Here is a 14,560-nt window from a genome sequence, read left to right on the forward strand (position 1 = left end):
AAAATCACCAGCTCTGCCTCCCTCCCTACGTGTATGTGACTCTATGTATGTACTGTGTGTCTATTTGCCTGTAGGAAGGTTTTTGCCTGTAACGTTTGCATGTATTTCTAATGTTACTGAGATGTTACTGAGTGTCAACAAACCTTGTTCCAAAAACAAATACCACCGGCCCTGGTTGTGTGCCACTTAAAGTTCACAGATGTTAAGGTTAATTCCCCCTCGATTAAATGTGGTTGCTGCCATTACAAAAAAAATACCAATCTGAACAATGTTGCACTATGTAAAAGATCGTTACTATGAATCTTTACATTACGGACAGTGTAATCTGTGAAGATGTCCACACATTTATTATTCAGTCTGGGAAGCAACATAAAAATCTCTTAATCCAGTAACTGACATGAACACAACCCAGTCCTATCTTTGTATTGTGTACCTGAGTGTGTACCCTTTCATGTTTTGTGCAGAACCAGCGGCAAGAGGCTAATGTAGTTAGAGCCTCACCTTTGACCTTCATTGCTAGAAACGCCAGCCCCCTTCCCTGACAGCAGCTCACCGGAGGCCCTGAAACAATAAATATCTCCAATTCCTGGCATATTTCTGGGCTCCTGTCTGGCTCTGGGCCTCTGAATCACCCGTGGTTTTCCCCCCACAGTGTTTTTCACATCAACTCTACGAGTTTCAATTTTTTAAAGCTTTTGCAGCGACTCAGGAACTACAAAGGGAAACACAAAGTCAAAAACCATCAAAGGTTTTGATGTTTTTCCAATAATGATTATCCAGTTATATGTAGATGATCAAGTTTTCTTATTTGACAAAGGACGAAATAAGTTATAGAGTTCACATAGCAATACAACTGTACTGTACGAAACCTAAAATAAAGTAAAATAATAATTATTTATATGGAGAAGAAAATAACCCTCAGGAAAAAGTATCCTTCAAATGTGGTTATTTTTTAAATCTTTAACTTGTCTATTCTATTGCGACATTAAACAAGTTAATATGGAAACCACCCGGTTATTATGTGTTGCATTTATTTTAGTTTACATAGGTTGTTTGAGGGTAGCCAAACATAGTTAGATTTAATAATAGTGTAAATGCCAGTACCACTATTAATAACAACAATAGTAAACCATGTAGTGTATAATGATGTCGTGCCAGGCACCAATTTAGTTTGTTTCTGGCAGTGAAGAAAATTAATGTTTGTGAAAGAGCAACGCACAAAACCCCCAAACTGCAGCGGAGGTACAGATAACCGGCTAGAGGTAATGAAATACTAAATGTCCAAGTTTGTTGTACACTGTCGGACTGAATTATACAGATGTATGTTGTAATTTAGGCTGTGGGACAAAAAATCAAACACACCTGTTAACCGTACTGTTGTCTTTTCTTTATAGAAGAATAAATGAAACGTGTTGAGATAAATATGAGGTTTCCATATGAAATATATTAAAATTCAAATATGTGACAAGTGGAAAATTATCAATCAGGAAAAGGGCAGATTGCTAAATATGTTACATCATAGCTTCCACTGGGTATTGCTTTGTCTGTCGTTGGTGTGTTGTGTAAACGATGTGATTAATACATAGACGGGTTTGGTTCTTGGGAAAGTACCGTGTGAAAGGGTAGAGACTATTTTCTGAAAGCTGACGTTTGGGATGGTCTCCCTCAAATTCCAAGTTCCTTATCTCCCTATTAGCGATTCCTTTGTAACACTTTGCAAACACTGAGGGTCTGGATGTGTTTCTTGAAGAGGCAGAGCAGAATCAGCCTCACCAGTGTGGGTGGTCCCGGTGGGGCCTCAGTACTCAGTCATCCTTAATGCCTCCGTGGTCGTGCAGACCCTTAATAGCTGGAGTTAACAACTCACTGTTAATTTACAAGAACGTTGAGTAACATTTCTCGTACCTCTTACTCTAATCCGAGACGTTCTTTTTACGATTACTGACTGGACGTTTATAGCGAAGCCTCGGGCAGGAGCTGTGGTCAGGTTCTTCCCATCTACAACTGCAAATACTTCTGTGTACCGTATGGTTATGTGCTCTGACTTGCAGTACTTGCTTTTTACTTTATTGCACCAGAAACTCAGACAAATCTGTCGTATATGTTGGGAATATAATATAATATAATATAATATAATATAATATAATATAATATAATATAATATAATATAATATAATATAATAACAGTTAAGAACACAGTTGGTTTGGTAGAGTGTGAATACTCAATGTTATAATTACATTTTTTAAAAGGTGCAGACCAGCACTACTCTCTGACACCAGCAGAGGGCAGTGCTGGTCTGACAAAATAACAACAACAAAAAAAAAACAAAGGAGCTTTTTTTTCTCTCTCCTTCTCTTATCATGAAACACACAGTTGGGTCATAACCACTTCAAAATGCTCTTGAGCATATAACCGAAGAAATAAGTCAAACAAAGGATTAAAACGTGTCCTTCACTCTGTGCAAACAGGAGACGTTTACAGATGGTAATGAGGTGAGATGAAGCAGTCCTACGGACAGAGACAGGAGAGGGATGTGTAGACGGGAAGGAAACGAAAACTAAAGACAGAAGGAGAGAAAGTGAGGGATGGTGATTCCCCTCTCGGCCTCCCCTGTGGCTGGACTTGTCTCTGCTAATGACCCTGTCTGCTGGCTCATACAGACAGATGGTGAATTAACTCCAATTAGCCCACTCTCACCAGATCTTCTCTGACAGCTCACCACACACACACACACATACACACACACACACACACACAAACACACACACGGTCATGTTACTATCTCATCAGTGGACATTACATTTATTTTCTGGAGACTAACAATAGCCATGACCTAAACCTAACCTTAAACAGATTCTCTACCCTCTTAATGATTTAGGTGACTTTTAGGTTTCTCTGTCCCCACAACATGAGTAAAACAAATTCACAAAAAGTGATTTATTGATCTTAAATTTTGCACTCAAGAACAATATGTGATTTGCGAGCAGTTCAAAGCCATATTTCGAGTATCTGTCCCGTGGTCATTGTGCTATTTTAATTAAAACGTTTGGTTCTCATAAAGTCTTTTACATGGGAAACCTGTGGGTTCAGATAGTTGTGCCATGACTGTTGGGTCATTGTGTTGTCATTGTGGTATGCAACGGATTACACGCTATTTTTTAAGACACGCTCAAAAGCCTCTCACACCCTTACACTGACACACACTGACCAGAAACCGCAACCGACGGAGTGTGTGACCTCTTGTCATTGTTTTTCGCTGAGGTGTGACTGGTCATCATTCATACACGTTCCCACACAACATGTCAAACAGACACTGACAGGACCTGAATGAGGAGAATATGCCTCTTACAGAAATGAATGCACACGGCCTGGACGTGTGTGTGTGTGTGTGTGTGTGTGTCTGTTTAACAGGTGTTGTCCCTGCTACTAAAAGGGCTCCATCTGGAAGTGTGGCTGGGCGTTTCCCTGTGACCTCTGACCTCTCCTGTAAAGTGGGTCGGCAGGTGCTGGGTGCAGAGGCAGAGGTCAGGAGGTCAGCCAGTCCGCAGCCGGGACACGGTGACATTATCGAACAACCGCTAGCAAAATAAACACTCCCATAATGCAGTTACATGGAAGTCCATAAGCCTTCCTATCTGTGCAGTGTGCACGACGGCGCCGCGTGCGTGTGTGCGCATCTGTGCGCGCAAGGGTGTTTGCGTGCATGTGTGTGAGAGTGAAGTAATCCCTTTAAATCTCTTTAGCTGTTCTGATCCATACTTCAGAGCATGGAGGCAGTATGGACGGCAGCTGCCTGTGAAGGACGCGTGACCTCGGCAGCACAGAGGCTGCAAAGAGAGTCGTGACAGTGCGTGACCTCTGACCTCAGCTCAATGGATGTCGCACACACTGTTTACCGAAGAGCTCGGACCAAAGCGGACCTCCCATTCCTCTGTGCATCTCTCTTGCATTAGTGTGTGTGTCATCTTGTTGGCATGACACTGTAGTGAAAAAGACAAGTGTCACTGAATCATTATGTCGAGAGAGAGAGGGGGGTGAGGAGTGATGAGTGAGATGAAGGTTGTCGCGTGGAGGTGTTGATGCATCGATGAGTGATAGACCAAAAAAAAGGAGGTAAGAAAAAAGAAAGATGAAGATAGAAGGACAGAGGAGCAACGAATTAAATACAAATTCATCAAATACTAAATGAATGAAAGAAATAAAGTTCAGTTTCACACTGAGGTTTAAAAGATGATCCTGGTTTATTTTTCGGCCACTCGTGTTACACATAATAAAAAAACGACAAGCTGATGATATTTCAACAAGGAGAGATCAAGCAGGAGTGCAGGCGGAGCGAGGCATGCAAATTATTCCGTTTGTTACACTTCGAAGTGGGACGGATGGAGCTCTGAATCCCACATGAAGTAGGACCCTAGGAACCAGAGGGGTGGTGGAGAAGCAGATGAAGTTAGCGAGGAGGAAGAGGAGGAGAGGGACAGATTTATAATGAATTTAAAGCACGAGGAATTGAGGTGGGAAAACAAGTCGCTGGACGAGAGGGGTGACGTAGATACTGAGGAAGAAGTGATTCTGACATGGTGGGAAACTGAAAGAAAGGATGAAATAAAGCAGCGGGAATGATTGATCGGGTTAGCACTTCACTGGGAAAAAAAAGGTCACCTCAACTCTGATTTGTGGCGCGTCACACAGCATCAAATATCAGGTGTCAGTTTGTAGATTAGTGAATGTGAGGAGACCTGTCCCCTCATATTCTGTTTCCTTTCCCCTGAATTGACAATTGATGCACTGTAACTCACTGCTTTCTTCAGTCCTCCAGTGACTCAACTAGCGCTTAGGCGACACTTCAACATAAATTTTCAGAAAATGTACCTGGTCGCGCTTGTAACTTTTGTCACTCGTAGCATGAACATATTGAAACACGGAGTTGCAAATCTGTCAGTAAGTTGCTGTTAAAGTGCGCCAGTGGTGTGTTTAAAAAAATAAAAAGTTAAATCCAATGCAGCTCTAATAGTGTCAGGCTTCAGCTGGACTCTTCATATTGCGGTTTTCATTGAAATTAAATTGTAGCTTGTTGCTCTCAAGCTGCTTGTATCAACACACCATTATCATCATTAGCGATCTGCAACTTTGGATGCTTGGTGTCTGACCTAACTACCTCACATATCTATCTGCCTGTTTGCTTATAATGGTGAATTAAACAAAATTATCCCTAAGTAAATAATCTGTTTTTCTATTTTCATTATTTCTATTTCACAAGATAACAATAAAGTAGTAATTGCTGAGAACTGGAAACACGGTGACGTTGCTGAAGCTAGTCTAATTGGGTGTAAGAAGGCAGTTTTAGTTTACGCAATTTTTTTTTTTATATATATACTAGCAATGTGAAGACTGTGACACATTGTGAAAGGTGCAGCTCGTAGTAACTAACCTATAGATAGTTTTCAGCTGAATCCGCAACTTTCCTCGACGTTAAGGGGCTTTTTAGTGTGTTTCTGCTCATTGTGTAGCAGCCTACACCCATACACTTAAGTGTTTCCTGGCAGAACTGCTAAAAAAACAAAAAAAAACTCAACCTACTGTTCATTAGCTGCTCGGCACCAACAGCAGACCAAGTTAGCAACTAGCTGGTGAACGTGGTGGAACGTGAGGCCTGATCGAAGACTGAACACAAAGCTAAAAGGAGAGAATTGCAAAACCCATAGATATATTATACTAAATGCATCCCAATGTTGTTGTGGTTGCCACAACCAAATCTATTGGATATGCCAATTAGCAATGGTTTCTTAGCCGTGTGTCAGTGCTAAGTATAGATTTTCCCTCCCAAGTAGCAAAAGCAACAACAGATGCAGTTGCAGTTTTATTATTACTTCTCTAATATTAGAGTTAAAACTGCCAATTAGTGCCAATAAAAGAAAGAACTAAATTGAAACAGCACGATGTAAACACAGTCCAGATATCTGAGATAGAAATGACAGAAAAGAACGAACAGACCAACGAGAGTGTTCTCCAGAGCTGGAGGAGGAAAATCATTTCCTCACGAGTCAACATTTTCTCACCGTGCACAGATCTGAAGGTGAGGAGAGTGGAAAATGAAAAAAAAAAGAGGAGTAGCAAACAGAGATGAATCCTGCTGAGCCAACAACTCACTGGTAAGAAAAACGAACCTCACCCTGGCTTCCTCGGCCTTCACCATCACCTGCTCCCCTCCCGCGGACCCGAGCTGCCCATCATCTCCTGTATCGTGGATGCTCGGGTTTAACCGCTGTCAGTGATGATGCTTGATATCAGCCAGTCAGATGGTGCCAGGGCTGGAGTTGTGATTTTACTTAATTACTGGCAAGTATTTGCTTTGCTTTTGTGTCAAACCTACAGACACGCTACTGAGCATACATACCTTAGGTATAGTGTTGCTTAAAAGAGCATTTTCTGTTATCGTCAGGTTCTTTTTTTTTTTTTTTTACTTTGGTCCCCTGTTTGTTCATGTGCTTGTTCATGATGTCACTTCCTGGTATCACTGATATAGGTTTCACCTGTGTCCTCATGATTGAGTTGTCACCCTGATGAAGGCTATGCGCCGCAACACGTAGGTGCATTTAAATTTTTAGTCACTTTTAATAAAGGCTTTTTAAACCTTGGACTTCAAGAGTGCCTTGGTCGCCTTCTTCTTAGTTTGCCACACTACAGAGCATTTCTGCACATCATAGCCCTAAGAAACCATTCAGACCTGGTATTAACGTGCATCCTGAATGATTGGATTGATAATATGTCACAAGTGGAACATAATGAGCTTCGAGGTCCGTTTCACTCACTGAAATTGTGCAGTTAAGTCATTATTTATTTATTATTTAATAGCCCCCCCGCGACCCTCTAGAGGACATCGGTTACAGAAAATGAATAAATGAACGTACAAAGCTCAGATCCTGAGCCCTGTAAATCCACATGGCTCTAAATATCCCTATGCAGAGATTTTTTATAAGTTTACTCATATTCAGTGGTTTTAATTCTTGCACTCATATGGACAAAATGTGAACGAATAGACACTACTTATGTGACATTTCTAATAGTTTCTGTGTTTTTTCTGAGGCAAAACTCAGCTTATGCAGGAAGGCGCCAGTTGCCACCTTCAAATGGTCCATTAGCGATAACCGCTTTTTAACATATTCCTCTGCATGCCAGATTATGTCGTGGTTTATTTGCATTCAGACTGTAGCAAAGACACATTTGGAGACGCATGTTAATGCCAGGTCTGATTACACATACCTAAAGCTGGGCACCTGCGATCAGAGACCCCAGATCGGATATTAAATCTAGATCTGAAGAGGCCCTGACTGATTCCATCTCAAAAGGTGTTTTTAAGCTAGCCAATTGTGATCTGATAACCCAGAACTCATGTTAATACAAAGGGCCAGAGAAATGATGGACGGTGGTGGATCAGTAGGTGGAGTGGGTTGGTCCATAAACCAGAGGGTTCGATCCACATGTCAAAAGTGTCCTTGAGCAGAAAACTCAATCTCTAGTTGCTCCCAGGTTTAGCTTGTATGCACGTGACATCACAGCAAGCGAAGTCTCCGTGGTTACGGCCACTGACTGGCAAATGTGTTGCAAAGTGAAAGCTGAGCATGGAGGTTAGCAGCATTAGCTTGAACCATAGCCTTTAATAGCATCTAAATTGTAAAATTAATTTAAAAAATCGGGAAAAGCTGTTGTGCGATTTACAGATTTGAAAAGCAGTCAGAGAGATATCGCCTATACTCGCAAAGAAAAGAGAAGTAAGTGGATCGCTCCATTACGAAGGAACGCCTTGGCGTTGTGGTTCACGTTTAGTGTCAGGTCATATTAATTCATATTTAATTCACCTTAAGTTACGTCTTAATTTACGTCCTGGAGGGCTGTCAGATAAGTTTGTCGATGTTGTTTTGGTGTATTTACGGCCGACAGTAACTATTTCAGTTCCAACAGTAAATAACAATAAAACAATAAACGGGATATTTGAGATCACTCCTCGTCATCCTTTTAACATAGCGTTTTAACGCTACGGTATAGTATGGCTAACGTTACTTCTCAGTAAAGCTCTTAGCATTAGCATCTTTTATTTAGCTCCATTTATCATAAATGTATTGACCTAAAACTAACTTAAACTAACTGAAACTGAGGCTAATACACTTTTCCAAATCCACACTAGTTTGCATAGATCATTGTTGAGTCCAGTTGCCCTTAAATTAATCTGAAAACCCACATTTTCCCCAGTCTCTCTGTATTTACTGATATAGTTCACCACTTTTTGCCACTTAGGGCAGTCGTGGCTACAGGCGGCAGTGACGGTAATGCACACCTTCTATATGTAGAAAAGCACTATACACTATAAGTACAAGACCATTTACCATATATTAGACTTGATTGTCATTTCTATGTAAAGTGACTAATGGCTTGTGGTAACAAATTATATTGAGCCAAATGAATCATCGAAGTGTTTCCTTACTGACACATCTATTAAAGTTAAGAAGGGTTTGTACAACTAAAAAAACATGGAACCAGGAAATAAGTCTTTAAACCATGTAGTCCAGACGGAGTTTACTTAGAAACCGGAAAGTTTAAAACCTGTCTGACTGGATTCACTTGAGCTGGCTTAGTTAGTGCAGCGCTGTTGTGATTAAAATGAGACACTAGTCAAATAAATTATCCTTTACAGTTGGTGCACGTGTTTGTTTTAGTTCAGCACCTGCAACACAACTCTGTGTGCTCTGGATCATGTCATGCCAGTGGGCTGCAGTGCATCATTAAGAGCTTTCTCATGTCAGCTCAGTAATGCACTGCTGTCATACAAACAAACAGAAAAAAAAAAAAATGGGCCTGAAGACATGTAGTGACACATATGCAAATACACACAAACACACACACTCTCAGCAGTCACCACGTCTCGTTTTCTCTCTCTCGTGTTGCTCAGTGTGGGAACTCTCACTTAAAAAACACCAAGCCTTGTTTTTGTGCCGCATAAATTGACGTGTTCTTGTAATTTTGGTGTATTTCACAGACGCTGCTCTGTCGTTGTGTGCTAAACTCCCCCCCACCCACCACCACCACCACCACCCCACCTCTTTCCTCCTCTTTCTTCATTTGTTTCCCCTCGGGGGCTGATGTGATTTAAGGCTGTGCTTCAAGACTGAAGACCGGGCTGTTATCTGCACGTTATTGATGTGAGCTGTAAGTCTAACTGTCCACACTCCACAGGCAGACACAGAGGCAGAGGGCGGCTGCTGTAGAAAGATTGGTGGATGGGAGAAAAAGGAGCAGATAATGCCGGCCGACTGATGGCTATTCCCTGTAACGACGAGACTTCAGACGCTTTGGTGATTTTCTTTATGGATTCATGTAAAAAGAAATACGTGCATATGGATGGGTTTGTTCTTTCAGCACTATACAGCTCCCTAATCTCCTCTTCTTTCCTTCCTATTTCCTCTGCTTTCACCCACCACCCCCCACCCTCCACGCACACACACACACACACACACACACACACACACACACACACACACCCTCCATCTGTACATTATGTAGATGTCAATAATTTAGCGCAGGCTTCAAAAATTCAGCACTTAACAACAGGTTACGATCTTTGCTATAAAAGCCATAAAATATGCGTTTGTGAATAAAATATGATTCGGTCTCTTTCAAAGCAGCTGAAACCTGTCAAGATTGCCATTTGTTTTCTGACAGTATCGCGGTGAAGTGACAGTTCAAAAGCGGGGGTTTGTCTTTATCTTGGCAGGTTTTCAATCTTTGCTCTATTTCTGCTCACCGCCGAGCATTATTTTGTATCCATTGTTTTGCAGACCGTCTTTCATCTCCAGGGCTTTGTTGTTCTCTCACTCTCTGCCCGTCTCTCCCCCTCTCTCACGTCGTGACTTCTTCTTCTTCTTCTTCTTTTTTTTTTTGCCCATCTCTTTTACAGTTTCATCCTGTATCGTACAGTAGCGATGTCACTGGGAACGAGGCGCATAAGCAGCCAACACGTCCCACTCTCACCACTCCTGCAACCTCCGATCACCTGCCACAAACGAACGCACCACCCAGCTCGAAACGCACTCACACTTCCTTCTCCTGTTTCCTATCGCTCCTGCCATCCCTCCTCCCTCTCCTTACTCTCCCTTTTTCCTCCTATCCACCCCCCCCCCCCCCCCCCCCACCCCCCCACCCCCCACTTTACCCCACAGGCCTGGAGATCTTTCCTTTGTTCTTGACATCTGTTTTGTTGGGTGATTAATTGAGATGAGCATGTGGGGTGAAGGCCTATAGAGGGGGAGCTCAGACCCCCCAGGTAATGTGTGTGTGCTTGTGTGCGTGTGTGAGTGTGGGGACATGTGTGTGGCAGGGCGTTAACGTTTGTGTGCTTGCAGCAGAGGACCTACAGCTATCCTTGATGTGGTTAGTTGGTGCAGGCTGCCAGGGATTTCCCTCAAGAGCCGTGGAATATGAAACATTTGGAACATTTGTTATCCTGATGAAATGTTTAAAAAGCTGCTTCCCCTCAACAGAAAGTCTCGTCAGACGTTCCCTCAGTGTTTTAATTCAGCAGTGAAAGATGTTAAGTGACAGCTGAGTGACAAGCGACAACCTCGACTGCGCACATCAGCACGTCAGACATCCCAGAAGGCGGAGCTGTGATACTGCCATAATGCTTCGGTCTAACACATCTGTCTGAATCAGATATAAGACCATATATGAGTGAGTTGCCATTGTGACCTTCAGAGGAAATCAGTGATTGATGATCTGAATTTGCAGGTGACGGTTTCACTGCCAACACACTGAAGTAAAAGTATCCTCTTGATTGGCATCAGTGAGTACGTGCACAGCTTAATCGAGCTATGCTCAAAATTTGACTTTCCGAATCCGGTCCCTGTCCCAGTTTACACGCAGTGGAAAAAACTGACGGAAAAACGTCTTCCTCCTTCACGCTAGGTGGCGATACTGTATGTGTCTTGTCAATGGGTTAATACCATGTTAATATGGCCCCCTTTCCTGTTGACCTATTACATCATATAATAAACAAGAGTTGTTCATTCGGCATTTCAAACAACAACCAGATGGATAATAGTACATATAAGCGCTATTTATGGTGCAGGTAATGTGGTTCTTCTACCAGCTCTGTTTACCTTCTCTTCTTCTCTGACTGTCAAAGTTCGATTAAGGCATATACATCCCGGGGAAAAATTTGGTTTCCAATCATATTATCTGGGTGTCTTAATCGGATAAGGAGAATTACGATTTTAGTCGGAGTAACGTGTTTACATGCACATGCAGTTGTCCAGTTAAAGTCGGATTAAGGCAATAGTTTTTTTTTTTTCAGGTGCATGTAAACGTACTGTCACAATAAACTATGCATTTATAGTACAATTCTTTTCATTTTCTTCATTATTGTGTACCTTTTTTATTGTTATTTATGCAATGTTATATTGCATATTAGGTTCTTTATTATAATATCATTCAGGTATTTGCAGGACTCAGTTAATTATTTAATTATCGACTCCTGCCTCTTATGTGTGTTACACTGATCAGGCATAACATTATGACCACCGTCCTAATATTGTTTAGGTTTCCCCTGTACCTTCAAATCAGTTGTGACTCATCAGAGAATGGACATGGGTCTTCTAAAGGTGTCCTGTGGTGTCTGGTAACAAAATGCTGTTGATGGAGGCCTTTGGGTCCTATGGGTTGAGGAGCCTCTGTGAATCATCCCACAGTTACTTAAACATCCAGTGAATTTGGAGAACAGGTCAACACTTTGTACTGAGTTGTTCCTAAACCGTTGTGTGTGTGTGTGTGTGTGTGTGTGTGTGTGTGTGTGTGTCAGCCCACAAGCCTCATATCACCCACAGCACAGAGAGTTGTTAGATCGCTACCAAACTAGAAATCTCAGTTACATTCAGTTACTGAATCAGTCTCGTGACTCTCACAATATTTTGTGCAAATCTCAAACAGCATTTCTTGTTGCTTCCAAACAAAACGGGTAACGATGCTTTTCTAATGACCCGCGACGCTCATCAGCATTCTCTGTCAGTAAAAATCCTCACATGCGAAATATTGTAGCCACCTGTCAGCGTATTTCAATCAAGCAATTCATGTATTATGACCGACGTGACATTACTATTGGCCAGTTAGTTTCACATTCATCCTCAAGTTTGTGTAGGCGACCGCATGTTTCCACGTTCCAGTACAATTCATGTTCATTCAAACACAATTTGTCATCAAACCTCATGAGTGAATCACCTGGCTGCTTATATACTTGTATTTTTGTGTCTTTTTCAGTCTCAAGATTGGAACTGACATGGATGTTTGTGTCATATTAATCTCTGAGTATGTTCCACAAACAACGATTGAGTCCGAAATTTAGTTTTATGTCTCAGCATTACACTACACTTTGCACCTTACAAATCTTTATATTTATGAGTAATACAGCAACACATAATCATCTATTTTTTTTAGTAACAAGTTGAACTAATTATAGTACATACCCTATGATTCATAACTTTCCATTCAGGTATATAAATATGGTGGTTTAGCAACAACAGCATGTTTGTCCTGTCTGTAGGTGTCAATGCCACCAGTTCTCATCTGCCTTCCTGTGTTATTTTTGAAGTAACTAACAGAAATATCTACAGACTATATAAAAAGCAACAACAATTGGATGTGAAAGGCTTGAGAGCCAACCTGTGTGAGGAGATGATTAATGATCCTTTGAGGTCAGGGGGCATCAGAAGGGGCCGACGGAGGTTTGTAGTTCACAGAGTCAAGTCAGGGGTCAGAAGTCAGAGGTCACCTCTGTGGTCAAATCAGGGCAGGGAAAATGTCCAAACTCTCCTGAGGAGCTTTGCGTGCGTGTTTCCTGGGGGAGCATAATCGATGTGGCACCGTGCACGGCCGCACCGGGGACGGTGGGATCTGACTGACCCAGAAGGGCTGAAGGGTTGAAGGGCTGCACGGCTGCAGGATGGAGGAGGAGATACAAACAGAGTTAATCATGAGATATCACCATCTGTGTAGACAGAGTGAGGCCAAACAAAGAAACACACTACAACACGTATCTCTGTGTCACACACACACACACACACACACACACACACAGTGAGAGTTCCCACCGATGACAGTATCTCAGTCTGATGTAATTGGATGGATAGATATAATACTATGCTATACTATGCTATACAGTACTGTGCTATGCTATGTCACACAATGCTATACTCATGCAATGCTATACTATACTATACTATGCTGCACTATGCTATACTATACTATACTATACTATACTATACTATACTATACTATACTATACTATACTATACTATACTATACTATACTATACTATGCAATACTATTCTATACTATGCTATGCTATGCTATGCCATCTATATCATACAGTGCTATACTATACTATGCCGTACTATGCTATACTATACTATACTATACTATAATATGCTTTCCTACATTATGCAATGCAATGCTATACTATACTATACTATACTATACTATACTATACTATACTATACTATACTATAGTAGGCTATAATACACTATACTCTGCAATGCTATGCTATGCTGTACTACATCAGAATCAGAATTATTTTATTGATCCCAGGGGGAAAGTACTTCTTGTTACAGCATCTCCTACTTAAACTGTTCAGAAGACCACTACACTACACCATGCTATGCTATGCTATGCTATGCTATGCTATGCTATGCTGAGTGCAGAAGACCACCATGCAGAACTAGAAGACCGAATGTTAGAGCAGCAGGCTAATTTCCCACTCAGTATGTGTGTCGCTGTGCTCTGCCCATACTTGCAAATGTAGGCTACAGATGGACAGAGGAGAGAGAAATAGAGAGGAAGGGAGGGAGGGAGAGTTTGGAGATGGAGAAGTACAGTGAAGCCCTGTGGCTCAGGCCTATTAACAGTCTTGATTTATGTTGCTGTGCATGCTGTGGTGGGACAATGTCAGGCTAGTCTCTCTCCCTCTGTGTGTGTGTGTGTGTGCTGATTCAGGGCTTGGGCTAGCCACACTCTGATGTCTGTGTGAATGGCATGTTTAGGATAGTTTCGTGGCCAGACAGGCACCAGACAGCCTGAGTCCAGAGTTTAGCTTGAGGGGGTTGAAATCAGGGACCAGAGAAACACAACACGCTCTTCCCTCCGACTCTACCCTCGTTTCAGGCTGACACTGTCACACACGTGCCAGCCCACAGCACACAGACAAAGACACACAAATCAAACCAGGCTGAAACACCAAAATCCAACAACACTGCAGTTTAGGGCCCATTACTGAAGGCTGTGTCATGACTTTGGCGGTGAGGAGGAGGGAGGCCTGCAATTGTGCCGCCTTATGGATCATTTCTAAATTTTTCCACAACGGGCTAACAATAACTGTGTGGATTCGGTTTAATATCCCAACAATCCTTGTCCCGGCAACGAGAATTGTTTTTTTTTTTCTTTCCTGAGGTCATAGCGAACTCGCCGGTGTCCAATTAGATCCCCGATGGTGTGGAAGACACTCAGAGGCTGATTAAGAG

The sequence above is a fragment of the Mugil cephalus genome, chromosome 10 (genome assembly GCF_022458985.1).
Source record: "Mugil cephalus isolate CIBA_MC_2020 chromosome 10, CIBA_Mcephalus_1.1, whole genome shotgun sequence".
Taxonomy (NCBI): domain Eukaryota; kingdom Metazoa; phylum Chordata; class Actinopteri; order Mugiliformes; family Mugilidae; genus Mugil; species Mugil cephalus.